The 14,687-nt window shown below is 39.7% G+C and overlaps 1 protein-coding gene across 4 annotated transcripts in view; it reads left to right on the forward strand.

Moving 5' to 3' along the window:
* The window catches only part of SECISBP2 (SECIS binding protein 2), a 189,891-nt gene that overhangs the window by 158,044 nt on the left and 17,160 nt on the right, over positions 1–14,687 (forward strand). The gene's annotated exons all lie outside the window — the stretch shown is intronic.

Consider the following 14,687-nt stretch of genomic DNA (forward strand, 5'->3'; position numbering starts at 1 on the left):
AGAAACCAAAGGCTACAAAAGACAAATAAGAGATAATAAGTCTTATTTTCCAGATAACTCTAACTATACTGTCATTAGAACCTGACTCCAAAGATAACATTAAAGAATAAATGGGTTTGCCTCTTCTTACTTTATCTTCTTTTAAGAAAAAGAAAACTAACTTTGGCCTTGGGCAAGTCAAACTCTGAGACAGCACAGGCTGAGGGCATTGCTCGAGGCTATGTAAAAGAAAACTAAACAAATTATTAACGTAAAACAGCATGGATGTATATGTAAAAACACTTTTCTGCTTCAGTGAATTCTGCTAGACATTGAACCTACGTTGTGACAGCGTCAATGCTACAGCAGGAACTGTTCAACCGACTAAGAAATAAGGCTGCTGAAACTTCATCTTCCCGTACCATTTAAACATATTCTTACGTTATCAGATATTGATCAGCTTCCTCATAATTTCTTTTTAGACTTATGGGTCTAAGTCAATCAATCAAAATTATTTAAAGATGTTAATGGCAACCAATGGTACTCTCAAAGGCACCTGAATGTCTGTATCAGCTGTTCTTGTTTGTTTTTTTTTAATAAAAACTATACAGGATGTCCAGCAGTGCTTTCAGTTCTCTCTGAAAGCAAGGCCACTATCTCTCTGACACATAATCTGCAATCCTGAACAGGACCTTTCAGTAACTAACACACAGGTTAGGATATATTTTGTTCTTAAGTGAAAAATGTCCCTTTTCCTATGAATTTCTTGAAAAACATTTCAATCTCAAATGGAACAGAATAATCAATCAAGCTTATTATAAAATAATTCATGTTTGCTATATAAAAGAAGACACTAGTCTTCCTGCTTTTGAGTACCTCATGAGTTTAAGATATGTAACAGCCACTAAGAATCACACCGCAATAGCAGGGAGGGGATAACCTGCATTTTACCATACCTGGCACTTCTTGGAAACTCCTGCTCAACTCTGGAACTGTGAAGTCATCCTAAATCCTTTTCTTCTGCAAGAGGTAATATACAGAATTTGACGTTAATACAACATAAACCCAAAGTGACATTTTTGCTATGAGAACTATAATAAAACCTCCCCCAGAATTTTGCTTTCATTTCCCATATTCTCTTTAAGAGACTGTTTCTGACAGAGACCAAAACTGATATATCTGTATCCAGATTGAGAGCCAAGATACTGATACTGCACTTAATATAAAACAACAACAAAACAACTACAAAGCTGTCTCAATAAAAAGCACATGCACCAGCCCTTTTCCAACTCAGTTTGTTCTCAAATCTCTCCCAAGTCTACCTGGACAAAATTGTTCAGCATTTGTTTGTGGTAGCAATTACTGATTCCGGTAACTACCTGGGACTAGTCTCTTACACTGCGACTGAATACATAAATAATGTTCTAGAAATTCAGACTCCAGCAATTAGAAAAACAATTGGCTTTATCAAATCCACACACAGCAATTTCAGTACTCTCCTGCATTACCAAACTACTCTTAACACAAGCTCAGAGCAAGACTATCTGGATACTTTTAATAAAAACTAGTGTGTTCACACTCGTAGGGTTAGTGTCCTTAAGTACTATTCACCACAGTTCTCATTTGGATTTTGAACACTGAAAGGGTTCTTGTCCATTTAAATGGAAAGGGAGCACAATTGGTAACAATTGCTGCTGTACATCTGAAAGCTCAATTCTGGATCCAGAAGATTACATTTCAAGGCAGACAATACAAAAGGCTCAAAAAGAAATAGACTAGACACAAAATTACAAGAAACTGAGATAAATATTACAGGTCTAAAAGGAATAGTGGCGCCTATACAATGTATCCTCAAAACTACAGTGTCTGCCCTGTCCTTCAACAGAGCAACAACATGTACTTGAGAGTACATTTTGTGATGAACTGTATGTTAGCAAATATCGAACAGCTACATCAAACCACCTACTTCTGCTAAGAAAAATGTCTTCTTTCAGCAATTCAAAATCTTTTTGGTTACAGAAAGGGAAATCTCTGATTCTTTCACTACAATATTTTTTTTAGACAAGACGTCCCATGGAAATCTCTTCCCTACCTATGCTATTACCCAGTAGATATTTTTCAAATGCAGTAGAAGCAAATAAGCAACTTTTCTGTTGCTGTAAATGCAACCGCCTACCTTTCATTCTGCTTGAGAAAAAAGAACAGCAACAGTGAATCATTCTGGAAATTATGAATCTTTTCATAAGCTAGCTTACATCTAATCATCACTCTGGCTGTACAGAAGTGAAGCTGAAATTTGTAAAAATGGCCACTTGCCACAGTGATTATTGTTAACTTTGATTTTCAGATCCCAGAGTGCTTCCTAACATCTTATTGTTTTGAGTGCAAACATACCCATTTCAGCTGTAGCTACATTAAAGGGGAAAGAAAATTCTCTTTTGTGCTCCTTAGAGATAACATCTAGTATTAGGTGGCTTTTGCAAACACTAACTTAATGTAGAACTCACATTTAAGTAAATAGTTACAAGTAGACGTCGAATTGCTCCAACAAATCTTTGCAGCAAATCAGATGATTAGTAGACTTCAGCAGCTCTTAAAATGGCTCATTAACAAGCAAGCAGCTCTAGGTTTCTGAGCTGAGATCAGTGACTATGGAGGAGCTGAAAGCCATACAGAGGATGTGGAAAGACCCCAGGCCAGGAAGCTCCCAGATCTCCATGGAGGTGGGAGAGGTGGTAAGAAGCTGTGAGGACGTGAAGGCTGCCGTGTCTCAGCTCCAAAACTCAGCCCCTCATGAACACTTTATTCCTCCTCAGGGCTTTCCCTCTTGAGAGGGGAGATAGAAGGGAGATAGAAGGAAATGCCTGCAACTAGTTATCTGGTGGGGGTCTGGTTTTTTTTTTATTGTTGTTTTTTAAATACAAAATCTGAAAAGCACAGATTCACGGTCTAGAGTGAGGGCAGCTGAATGCAGACATCTGCAGTACAAGTAGATTTGATCCTTCAGGTATCTGCTGGCTGCCTGTTTGGACACCTGCTGTCACACAACAAAATAAGTAACTTGTGACAGACCATGTCAAAAACCATATCATAATTACACATTTTAATTCAATCAATACTTGAATATAAAATTAGCATTCATGTAATTAATTTAAGTTTTCAGGAACTCTGCAGGTCTTCATTTACGACACCAAGCTGAGCGGTGTGGTAGACATTGGAAGGAAGGGAAGCCATCCAGAGGGACCTGGACAGGCTGCAGAAGTGGGCCCATGAAAACCTAGTGAGGTTCAATAAGGCCAAGTGCAGGGTGCTGCACTTGGGTCGAGGCAGTACAAATTGGGGGAAGATCTCCTTGAGAACAGCCCTGTGAAGAAGGACTTGGGGGTCCTGACAGACGAGAGGCTGGACGCAAGCCGGCAGTGTGCACCTGCAGCCCAGAAGGCCAACTGTGTTCTGGGTTGCATTAAAAAAAGAGTGGCCAGCAGGGAGAGGGAAGTGATTGTCACTTCTACTCAGCTCTTGTGAGGCCCCATCTGGAGTACTGCATCCAGGCCTGGAGCCCCCAGTACAGGAAGAACATGGAGCTCTTGAAGCAAGCCTAGAGGAGGGTCAATAAGATGATCAGAGGGCTGGAGTACCTCTCCTATGAGTAGAGATTGAGGGAATTGGGCTTGTCTAGCTTGGAGAAGAAAAGGCTCCGGGGAGACCCCATTGTGGCCTTCCAGTACTTGAAGGGAGCACATGAACAGGAAGGGGAACGGCTGTTTATATGAGGGTAGATAGTAATAGGACAAGGAGAAATGGTTTTAAACTGAGACAGGGGAGGTTTAGGTTAGATATTAGGAGGAAGTTTTACACTCAGAGGGGGGTGACACACTGGAGCAGGTTGCCCAAGGAGGCTGTGGATGCCCATCCCTGAAGGCATTCAAGGCCAGGCTGGATATGGCTCTGGGCAGACTGGTCTGGTGGTTGGCAACTGCACATAGCAGGGGGTTGAAACTAGATGATCCTTGTGGTCCTTTTCAGCCCAGGCCATTCTATGATTTGACCAGATCTCTAGTATGATCTATTAGAACAGGTACTGAAAGAGCTCCCTAGCAACCCTAAACGTTGTCATGTTTTAAGAGTGAAAATGATATTTTAGTGTAAATTCGAGGAAAAGACTTGATTCTTTTAGTAATCATTACTTAAGGTTGGGAAAAAAGTACACGGACAACAAAAAAAGTTACACCATGAAATTTTTTTCAAATTCATATTTTGACAACTGTAACTAAATCCCTCAAGATTAAAGAAAACATCTACTGGATTATAAATGAAAGACAGCCTGGAATATATTAAGTAGAATAACATGACAGTCACTTTAAACAAAATTCACATAAAAGAGCTTCAATCTTTCATATGTCTATGCATATATATGTATACATATGTTCACACACTCACACATACATGTTTATTTCTTTGAGGATTTGTCAAATCTGTCAAACTCCAAAACACACTAACCTGTCGCAACATACTTCTGACTGTCACAGAAACCTGCACACAAAAAATAACTGGTACTATTTCCTTCTGTGTACCAGCTACCATCCAAATCAGAAGCATTTATTTAATCCTTTATTTGGGCTTACTCTTTAATGTCGTATGTAGGTACAAGACAAGCTAACTGAGAAAAAGAAGAAAGAAAACAGAAGAAAACTAGCTCATGAGCAAATTCTAAGCACTCAGAAAACTCACTGGAAGATCATGGAGGCAAATGTTAACTTTGGGAATGTTTGCATTATTACAACATCACTTACCCATCTTACCAAAATTGTTTCCAGATTAAGACCTTGGTGATTGTGAGTTAGCGTTTGTTTTTCATATCTCAAGTCAGCCACAACCTACTTGTACTCTAGGAGTCTTAGAAAACTATTTTTAATGGTTGTACAGAAGCCACAGGTTACACAGACAAGTAGCTACGAGTAATTACGTCCACACACACTGTTCACATACAGCATGCTAAAAATGTCCTTGTGGCTACTTTGTGTGACTTTAGAGTTTTAAAATAAAATAGTTACATGAAAGGATAAGTCAGATAACAAAATTTAAAAACTGTACCTATTCTTTCAGTAATTGGGTATTTGACACATTGAAACTCCTCTTATGTCTCAGTCATTTTAATTTAGCTGAAACTAGTCTGTGACAATCAACTTTCAGTTCTCCTCACTGTCCTAACTTCTTGAGTCTCACAAGTACTGTCAGCTTTCCCAGAGTTATAATCTTATGCAAACATTAACTCAGGACTACTTTAGTAAAATTTTAATCAAGAGCATACTGGTGGTTGTTAATCAGATGCCAGGGCACCAGAATTACAACTATGTAATACAGAAAGTCACAGAGCACTAGAGAAAGGAAAAGAGGAAGCACAACTGCACGTAGATAATAGCAGATTATGAGAATTTAGACTGAACTGTAGGCCATCACTTTATGGTGATGTAAAATTTATGTGTACTCACAACAAGGTAGATTTGCTTAGCAAAGCAGCATTAGAATATTTTAAATGGTCAATAAACTATGTACTCTTTGCAGAGGAAAGATCACTGGAAGCACATCAATCATGCTTGCAAAAAGATCAGAGTTTAAAAAATAAAATAAAAAAACAAAACAAAAAAAGAAGCTACAACCTCTGCTTCATGGATGCCTTATGGAAGGTATCCATGTGGAAGTGCTTCCCAGTATTATTCAGAGAAGTGCCTGTCACTAGTTTCCATCCACTACAACAAAAAAGCTAAAATCAACATTCTTTAATTTAACACATAATTTTAATAGCTTAGATCATATATTCTGTCTCCTTTCAAATTAACCACTCTAACTACTCTCTAGTTCTAACCACTGGTTATAAGCTAAGTCTAAATATATTCAGGAGCCTGTATTACCTGAATATTGAGACCACAAAACACACAAGTGCTACTTTCACATTTTTCACTGAGCATTTTTCAACACTTCATGTTTTTTCTCTCCCTTCTCTTGAGAAATGCATGGATTCTTCAAAAACTAAAAATAAAAATGAAGGCAATAAGAAGATGAGTCTGAAAGGTGTAAAGAACAGAAGCATTTAAAACAATTCAACAAGTTTTGTGAATTACTTGAGATAGCTGCCAGACCCTGAATTTCTCTGGTTTTCAGAGGCAAACACCAAAGCCATCTTGTCAGCAGAGTGCAAGTTTTCAAGCATTCAAGTGTCATCAGTCCGCCTGCCCATTCATAATACCCAGCTGATAATGAACAGCTTCCTCAAGAGAAGCCTTAGTAAGTTACCCATAGGTTCTGAGTAAAGGTGTCAACGCTTAAAAAACAGCAACATCCATTCCAGGGAACTAGAAGCCACTTCCTAGGTTGTGCAAGTTACAGCGTGGCTTCCCCAAGGGCACTGAGCAAGACTGCTGAAGCAGGGAATTTGATCCAAGTTATTCTCAAAACAAAAGAGAAATAACAAAAACAAAGCTTAATTTTTCTTGGCTGTATGAAATTGAGAAGTTTAACCTCGTAGTAGGGTTCAGCTATTAAAAAACCTATTAAAATCCACAGGTGGAATTTACCCACTTTTTGTAAAAACAAACTAAAACCATTCATGTTCAAACAAAACCCTAGGAGATATCAAAAAAGGATTTCCTCAAGCTTTACAAGTTACGTAAGAACATCTTCAACTTACGAAAAATAGATAAAATCTGTTGTGCTTCTGAATATCTTTATCTTACTGATCATGCAGTACTACTCCCTTATCACACATGCCTTTAGAAGTATCTTCTCACATGTCCAACTGCATAATCATTTACATAACAAGACTGGTTAGAGTGGTACCTGTGTAAAAAACATGCTCTCTTAATAGCAGAACAACCATAATGAACTGTGGGAGACTTTCACAAATCCTTCCAAATTGTACTCCCAGTTTCATTTGAGACAAAGAGCTGTGAGACCCAGCTGGCAAACAAGCTTGCAGTAACAACCCAAACTCTACTTGCAAACGCAGAAGGCAATGTCCCTCCTATGCCTCACTTGCCATTCCAACTCAGCTGCCTTGCTACCCACTACACACACTACCTTTATGTCTGACATGACTCATGCTGGCTGAACTGGTAAAACTGTGCTATTTTTCCTTCATCAGCAAAGCCCTCTTTTGAAGTGCTAAACATTTTCTTGACTGAAAGAAATATCTCTTTATTTGCACAGAGCTGTTTGAAATGTCACCAAATGCTGTCATATTCCTTCTCAGGCACCCAGATGAAGCCAGTGCTGAAGAATTTGTTGAGCAGCAATTCACCTAGCAGTGGCTAGGAGTGAACACCTATGAAATGGGAAAAAGCAGCCCGGACTTTGTGAAAGCTGGCATAGATGCAGCGACTTCTCTTACTGCAGCTACTCCACGAGGTTACGGAGCATCAATCACATCTGCTCCTACACTGGTATAATCTTTGTGTTCACACTACAAATGCCAAGGTAATTCTGAGCATTATCTATAAATTGAGTATCACTCTGTACCACTATTACGCCTTCCTGCACATTCAAAAACATGAGTGCAAGTCTTTTATTATAAATGCATCAGATCTTACATCAAATTATGTGTGAGTATGTCAGTAACAGGATTAATAAAGGCTTTGCTTGCAGAACATTCTCATGAGCATTACTGGGATATTAACTCCTGCCAAGCCTAAAATTAAGCTTTTTCTTATGTTAAGTGAAATACAGCAGAGAGAGACATTATTACGCTCAAAGATTAACATGTATGAATCTTGTTTTCATCATCATTAAGGACATTATGAAAATACATGATGTGACAGTCACACACTATGCAGGTTCTGCCTCCAAGTTTGTTGAAGCAAAAATTACTGCGTATTTCCAGACAACAAAGCTTGATGTTTCAAATATTATAGAAAATCAGAACTATAAAATTACATGAAAGCACTAATCGGAAAAAATACAAAATTTATATGCTTCCTTATAGGGTTAGGGCTCGATAGTAAAACATAAAGCAAGAGCTCAGCAAAGCTGACCTCAAAATGCAACAGCAGCTATCCACAGACTAGCACCCCAAAGCTCTCAGCTCTCACAATTCAAATGTCACAGTGAAACATTAGGTTACATTCAGCCATATGCAAAAAATAATCACAGAGACATTTTTCAGAAAACCTGATAGCAATGAGCATTTTTAATTGTGAGATGGATTCTGCAGAGATGGTCAAACTGTGAACTGTTCCTCTTTATTCCATCATAACATCAAGTTCTGTATTTGCAGTAATTTAACACCAATGTGCAGCTCAGCACTGCCACATCACTCACTCGCTCCCCCTCCTCAGCAGAAGGAGAAGAAAACACAATATTAACAAAAAGCTTGTAGGTTGAGATAAGGACAGGGAAATAGCACACCAATCATGCCCAGGCAAAAGAGACATGGCATAAAGGAATTAAATAGAATTTACTGCCTATTGAAATCAGAAAAGAGCAGTGAGAACTAAAAGCAACCTAAAAGCACTTTCCCCCTCATCCACCTCCTTTTATCTCCTCCATCTGAGCATGGTAGGGAATAGAGAATAGATGCTGCGGTCAGTCCACAACACTTCGCCTCTGCTGTTCTTTCACGGTCACTCTCTGCCCTTGCTCTGCTATGGGTTCCTCTGTGGCTGCAGAGAGATCTACTTCGCAAAGTGGCCACAAACTGCAGGGGAACAACCCGCTCCTCCATGGGCTTCTCCTGGGCTGCATGGAGCTCTGTGTCTGGAGCTCATCCTGCCCTCCTCCTGCTCTGACCTGGGTGCATGTAGGGCCATTTCTCTCCCATTTCTCATTCCTATTTCCCAGTTGCAGTTGTGCAGCAGTTTTCCCTCTCTTACATCTAGTCCCCCAGAGAATACCCAGTGCCCCTCATGGCTCAACTCCGGCAGAGGTGGGTCCCTTTGGAGCAGCTGGAGTTGGCTCTGTTCTGACATGGGGCACTGACGGTTTTGCTTAAAGAGGCCCCCCCAGCTACACAAACCTTGCCATATTAATCCATTACAGTATCACACCATCAAAAGATATAGAAAGAATAAAGAGAAGATACTGAAGACAGCTAGGTCCACTTCTTGGCTGCATCTCAGGACAGCCAATGAACTCAAGAATGTACTGCCATCACCTTCGTTTCAATTGTCATTCCGCATCTCAGCATATGCTTCCCTTCTGAATTGCACCTCATTGAACAAAAAACAAATCTTATTTCCCCTATATCCTGCAAAACAACTGCCTGTTTCTGTAAAAATTGTTATTCCATCGTAACTCAAATCAATTAAATGTAAGTTCAAAATTCTCTGTGGATATATTCATTTTCTGCACTCCAAGTGTTATGTAGATGATCTCCTGAAGTAGTTCAATCAGATTTTTTTTGTTTGTTTTAAAATAATGGTAGATTTCACATAGCAAACAAAATAATGACTCTTACTAAGCATTAGTTTCCTCCTGGTTCTCTCTGCACGCTTCCCCCCAGTTTTCATTAATTGGGATGACAAGATTTAAAAGTACCTTAAAAGTGCATATCATCAAATCAAAACACTGTCTAATATTAAACTGTGAACTCAGCTAGTGTTAAGAACTAATTTCATTCATTTACAGGGAACTTTTATTTATTTATAGGGGAACTTCTCACAGACACTCTTCTTTCCAGCAGAACACTTATTTAGACTCAAAAGAATTTTTTTCAGAAATTCAAAAACAGTAAGTTTCCAAGAGAACATACAAGTTTACACTTAGAATAGTCAACTACCAATCAGCTTGCTTTTCTTAAATAGCTTTTGCAGATCTCTTAGAAGTCTTCCATGGTACCTAAGGGTAAATAGACCACAAGTTGAATATCATCAGCATTGCAGCTTAACAATATTGTACTAGCTGCTTTGCTACTGCTATTCTGCAGTGAAAGACCAAACTGCATTTTTCATTATTATTGTTGCTGTGAAAACAGCCTCTTGTTGGGAGTGTTTGCCCTTGGTCCTCATTTATTAAGATAGATTTTAAATAGCAAGCCTCTTTAAGGCTGCAGACATATTACTGATATGTAAAAACACTTAGCATCTTTAACATAAGATTCATTTTCAGTTTCCCCGCAATGATCTGAGAAGTCCACTGGCAAGGCCAGCAGACACTGCATGTCTCAACACAAAACACAATCAGCTCCTCACTGACCCCAAAATTACTGAGCTTTTATATTCAAACAACTTCTCTATCCTTCATATTTGAGACAGTAATCAAGCACTTTGCTGTTAGCTCCTTTGAACAAGGAAACTTAAAAATAACTGAGTGAGTTAAGTTTTTTAAATTCTAACCTGCTTTGAAAGATAAGTAGCACATCCAGTGTTTAAGTGACAGTCAACAGTTACGCAGTCGTACAACAACTCGTCCCTCAAGACACTATCACACTCTGGGTCATCTTGGATGATGTGAAGTGACATCATTTTTTCAGCAGGAAAACAGCCCTAGCTCCTGTATCTTTTCATTAGCATGAAACGAGGAATTCAAACATTAACTTTTGGAAACACTGGCTGAAATTAACCTTCTGCAAGACAATGACAAGAGGTAAGATAAAAGGTTTTTTCGTACTAGCGCTGTAACATACCTGAGATGTTTTATCTGTTGACATACACCTACATTCACTACATTACTTCTGATACTCAAGGAACCACTATCTCCAACCCGTTCTCAGGATATTAAAACAGGCTTCACTCTCCCTTCAAGCAGATATTTTGCAGGATTTCTTACAGGAGACCTTCTTATCTGACACCAGTGAGGTATCACAGGACACTTCCACGAGAAAGTCAGAGCTTGCCTGAGAAAAGTATGTCCTACCCTGGCCAAGATAAGCTGACTGGAACTTCTGACTAACAATTTCTCAATCCACTCCGTGGGTGACTGGTCTTTCCATTCCAGGCCCAGGACCCCTCAGCAGCATTTATTTCCTGCCTAAACTCTTAGGTGTATTTCCAGTTCTCACTGGCATATGTTATTAGAATTAACCTTCCTTAACACATCAGTGCAGTCATCGATTCCCTGCCCAAGAAAGACTGCAAAAGCACAGGTTCATCCCCGGAGGACGCAGTAACTACGAAAGCAGGAGAAAGTGAGAACATGTCTGTGCTGCTCCGCAGAGAGCTCCACCAGTTTTGTGGTACACTTGGCTTCTAGTAAGAGCTAGGCTCAGGAAGCCAAGTTTTATGGTGGGCTTTAACCAATGTGAAGCAAGGGCAAGAAGTCCCACCACCTGCTCACTCTTACACCACTGAAAGTACAACATATGTCCAGATGAGCAGCAAACCAATGCACAACAGGGCCTCAATCTACCACCTGGAGTGCTCGGCAGGGAACAATTTATTTCTGGGCAACAACAAGAAGGATTCTCAGCATCGCAGTTACTAACTGGGCCACAGGGTCTATTCTGGGACAGCTCCTGTCATTGGCAAAGATGTACAGTTTCAAAAAAATAAACACTGTCACCATCTGCCCTTCTAAGGCCCTATGTGGAGTACTGCATCCAAGCCTAGAACCCCCAGCACGAGAAAGACATTCCAAGCTGTTGGAAGGCATCCAAAGGAGGGCGACAAAGCTGGGGCACCTCTTCTGCAAAGGCAGGCTGAGAGAGTTAGGGTTATTCGGTCTGGAGAAGAAAAGACTGGGAAAACTTCACTTGTCTTCCAGTACTTACAAACTGGAGGGTAACTAACTTTTTACATGGTGTAATAGTGACAAGACAAGGGGGTACAGTTCAAAAATAAAAGAGGGGAGACTAAGGTTAGATGTTAGGAAGAAATTCTTCACTCAGAGGGTGATAAGGTACTGGCACAGGCTGTGTGGCACAGGCTGTGTGGAGAAGCTGTGAATACCTCATCCCTAGAGGCCTTCAAGGCCAGCAAGGCTCAGCCTGATCTGAGTGGGTGGCAGCCCTGCCCATTGCAGGGAGTTGGAACTAGGTGATCTTTAAGACCCTTTCCAAATCAAGCCATTCCATGATTCTAGGATCTCTTGGACCATCCTCCCTGCCTAGGCCCAAGGCACAACAAAAGCTACAGCTGGCCCATGTTCTCAGTATGAAAGCTTCATTAAATAATAATTAAAAAAAAAAACCACCAAAACAAACAAAAAAAAAACAAAAAGACAAAAAAAAACCAAAAAAAAACAAACCTACCTGCTGTCCCCTAACCTTTGCCTCAGTAGCTTTGAAATACAAACAAACAAGTTTACAAGATCTTTAAACCATCCATTAAAGTACATGAAGGAAAAATTTCAAAGCGTAACTGCAGCAACCTGAAACAGATGGCCACAACACAAATCCCACTTCTAGAACTGGAAGGTCATCAGAGCCATAGTGGACCATAGGGCTATTTCTGCTATCACAGCCAAATTTAAATGGAAAACACTAAATGAATATGAATACAGAACATCAATTTATTTAAAGTCCATTTCAATAATGTAAATTGTTTGTAGTCCAAAAGATTAAATTCTGTTACGTTAATACAAGTGATTCACCTACAGAAAAGCCACTCCGAAGATTACATTCACAGCACTGCCAAAGTCTACCCGGGGACAAGGCACACTAGCAAACAAGGCAAACTGGAGGGGATCAGCCAAGCCTTGCAGATAAGGCCACAGTCAAGCTCGTGTTTACGCAGGGGGACCTGCAGCACAGGTCCAGACATTCAGCCCATACAATGGATGTTGCTTTTCAAGAAGGACTTGAGGAGGACAGTGTAAAACTACTCAAATTTTCTGCCTGAGTGGTAAACAGCTCTTTGCTGATGAGCAGGATTTGTGCTCAAAACCAGGTCTAGAATCCAGCATCAGAGCCAGGCAACAAGCTCACATCAGGCAATATGCTAGGCACCATGGCAGCAGTGTGCAGTAGACAGGCATCATATGGCTGCTAAGGAATCCCATCTCATTCACAGAGAGCTACTTCAGGGAACAAACCTTCAGTCCAGGCAACCTACAGTTCCATCATAAAGATCTCATTTGAGGGAAGATGCAGCATCAGAGGAGGCAGAAAAAGGGAGGAATAGGACAAAGAGCACTAAGTTGTGGTCCCTGATTTCAGTATAATCTGAAGGCATAATTCAAGCCTGCATCCCCAAAGAGTTAGCCTTCCACCTGCATGTCGCTTTTTTTGGCAGCTCAGAGAAATGCAAAACTGTTCCTGTTTATGAGATGTAGAGCTGACAGCAGACTCTGAGCTGCAGGAACAAACACAAGAATGATGTTCTGATTTTCTTTGCTGCAGGTTAGGAAAGCTCTGGAAGCAAGGCAAGCAGTAACTTTGGCTGAGAATTACATTTACTCAGGTCTCAGTGGGCATTTTATCTTTTTTGTGCAAAAGCAAGGCACTAATACAATTCCGGGTTCAAGGAAGCTGATAATTTACTCAACCAGTACAGAAAAACATCACCAACAGCAAAAGATATTTTCACATGCTGACTATTATTTGGTCCAAACTGATGCTGAGTGAAAACGAGAAGTGTCCTGTCTGTGGTTCTTCTGAATGCAGTTTTTCCTTTTCTTGTTTATAATGGTTCTATTGCTGGAAAAAGGTAAACAACAAATGTGAAAGTGAAGGTTTTCTATAGGCCTAAACATCCTAAAATCATGGACTGCAAAGCTGTGATCATTTCTGCATTCATGGGAAAAATCCAGAGTCAGAATAAGCTGAGTGATTTTATTTAATCATAACCACATTAGGCTGTTCATCACTGTGGCAGAATGTCCCAGACTTCACAGCAAACATTTCTCTATGTGAACAAATAAAAACATTTGCTCACATAAGCTGGTTAAATGTCATTCTCCCCAGATGTCCGGATGGCTTAGCAGTCTTTGTTGTGAGATGTTTGCAAAACATCAAAAAAGAATAACAGACGCTAATACATGACAAAGTGCCTATACAGCAGATGTGCAATGCCTGGAATTCAACAAGACTATTTTTTGGTAACAGATACTGATAAAATTCATTTGTGTATCACAACTGTAATTATACAGCATTCGGTTCTTGTTGAAAGAAACAGTAAAAACAGTACAATTTGTTCTGTAATGGGAGTTGCTCATGAAGGTCCTCTCTTTCCCCACACAACACTGTTGCACCGATCAGCAACAAAGAACGGCAGCACAGTAATGAGCTCTATTAAATACTGCCAATCCTGAGTGTGCTGGAAAACACCTGAAGCAGCATGTAGAGGAGGGAAACTGTTGCACGTAAGCCTTGACACTGACATCAGGTTTGAGAGAAATGTACAAAAAAAAAAAAACTCTCACAAGTTTATCTTATGTATAGAGGCAGGTATTAGTTAACTAGGGTCAGAATTCTACTTACAGTGAGTCTACTTAACCTGATACTATAAAAAAAAAAAAACACTAATACTATTCTTCCTAATTCCATGTTCTGGAGAACACATATAAGGGATAACATTTTACAAGTATGTATTATAGGTGCATAAAACTCATTAGAAGTTGCAGAGAATAGCAAGAGCAAGGAAAAACTCGGAGCAGGGACAATATCATACCAGGAACTCAAATAAGGTCATTTTCTTCTCTCGCAATGAAATACATCGATTCTAATTAAGCACAAATTTTCCTGCAGCAATAGTTGTTTATATGTGTGGTTCAGACAGTTTCTGCAATGTATATATAAACTCCAAGTTTACCCTTAAAAAGCAGCTTGAGGGAAAAAAAAG

This window comes from Meleagris gallopavo, chromosome Z (genome assembly GCF_000146605.3).
Source record: "Meleagris gallopavo isolate NT-WF06-2002-E0010 breed Aviagen turkey brand Nicholas breeding stock chromosome Z, Turkey_5.1, whole genome shotgun sequence".
NCBI classification, from domain to species: domain Eukaryota; kingdom Metazoa; phylum Chordata; class Aves; order Galliformes; family Phasianidae; genus Meleagris; species Meleagris gallopavo.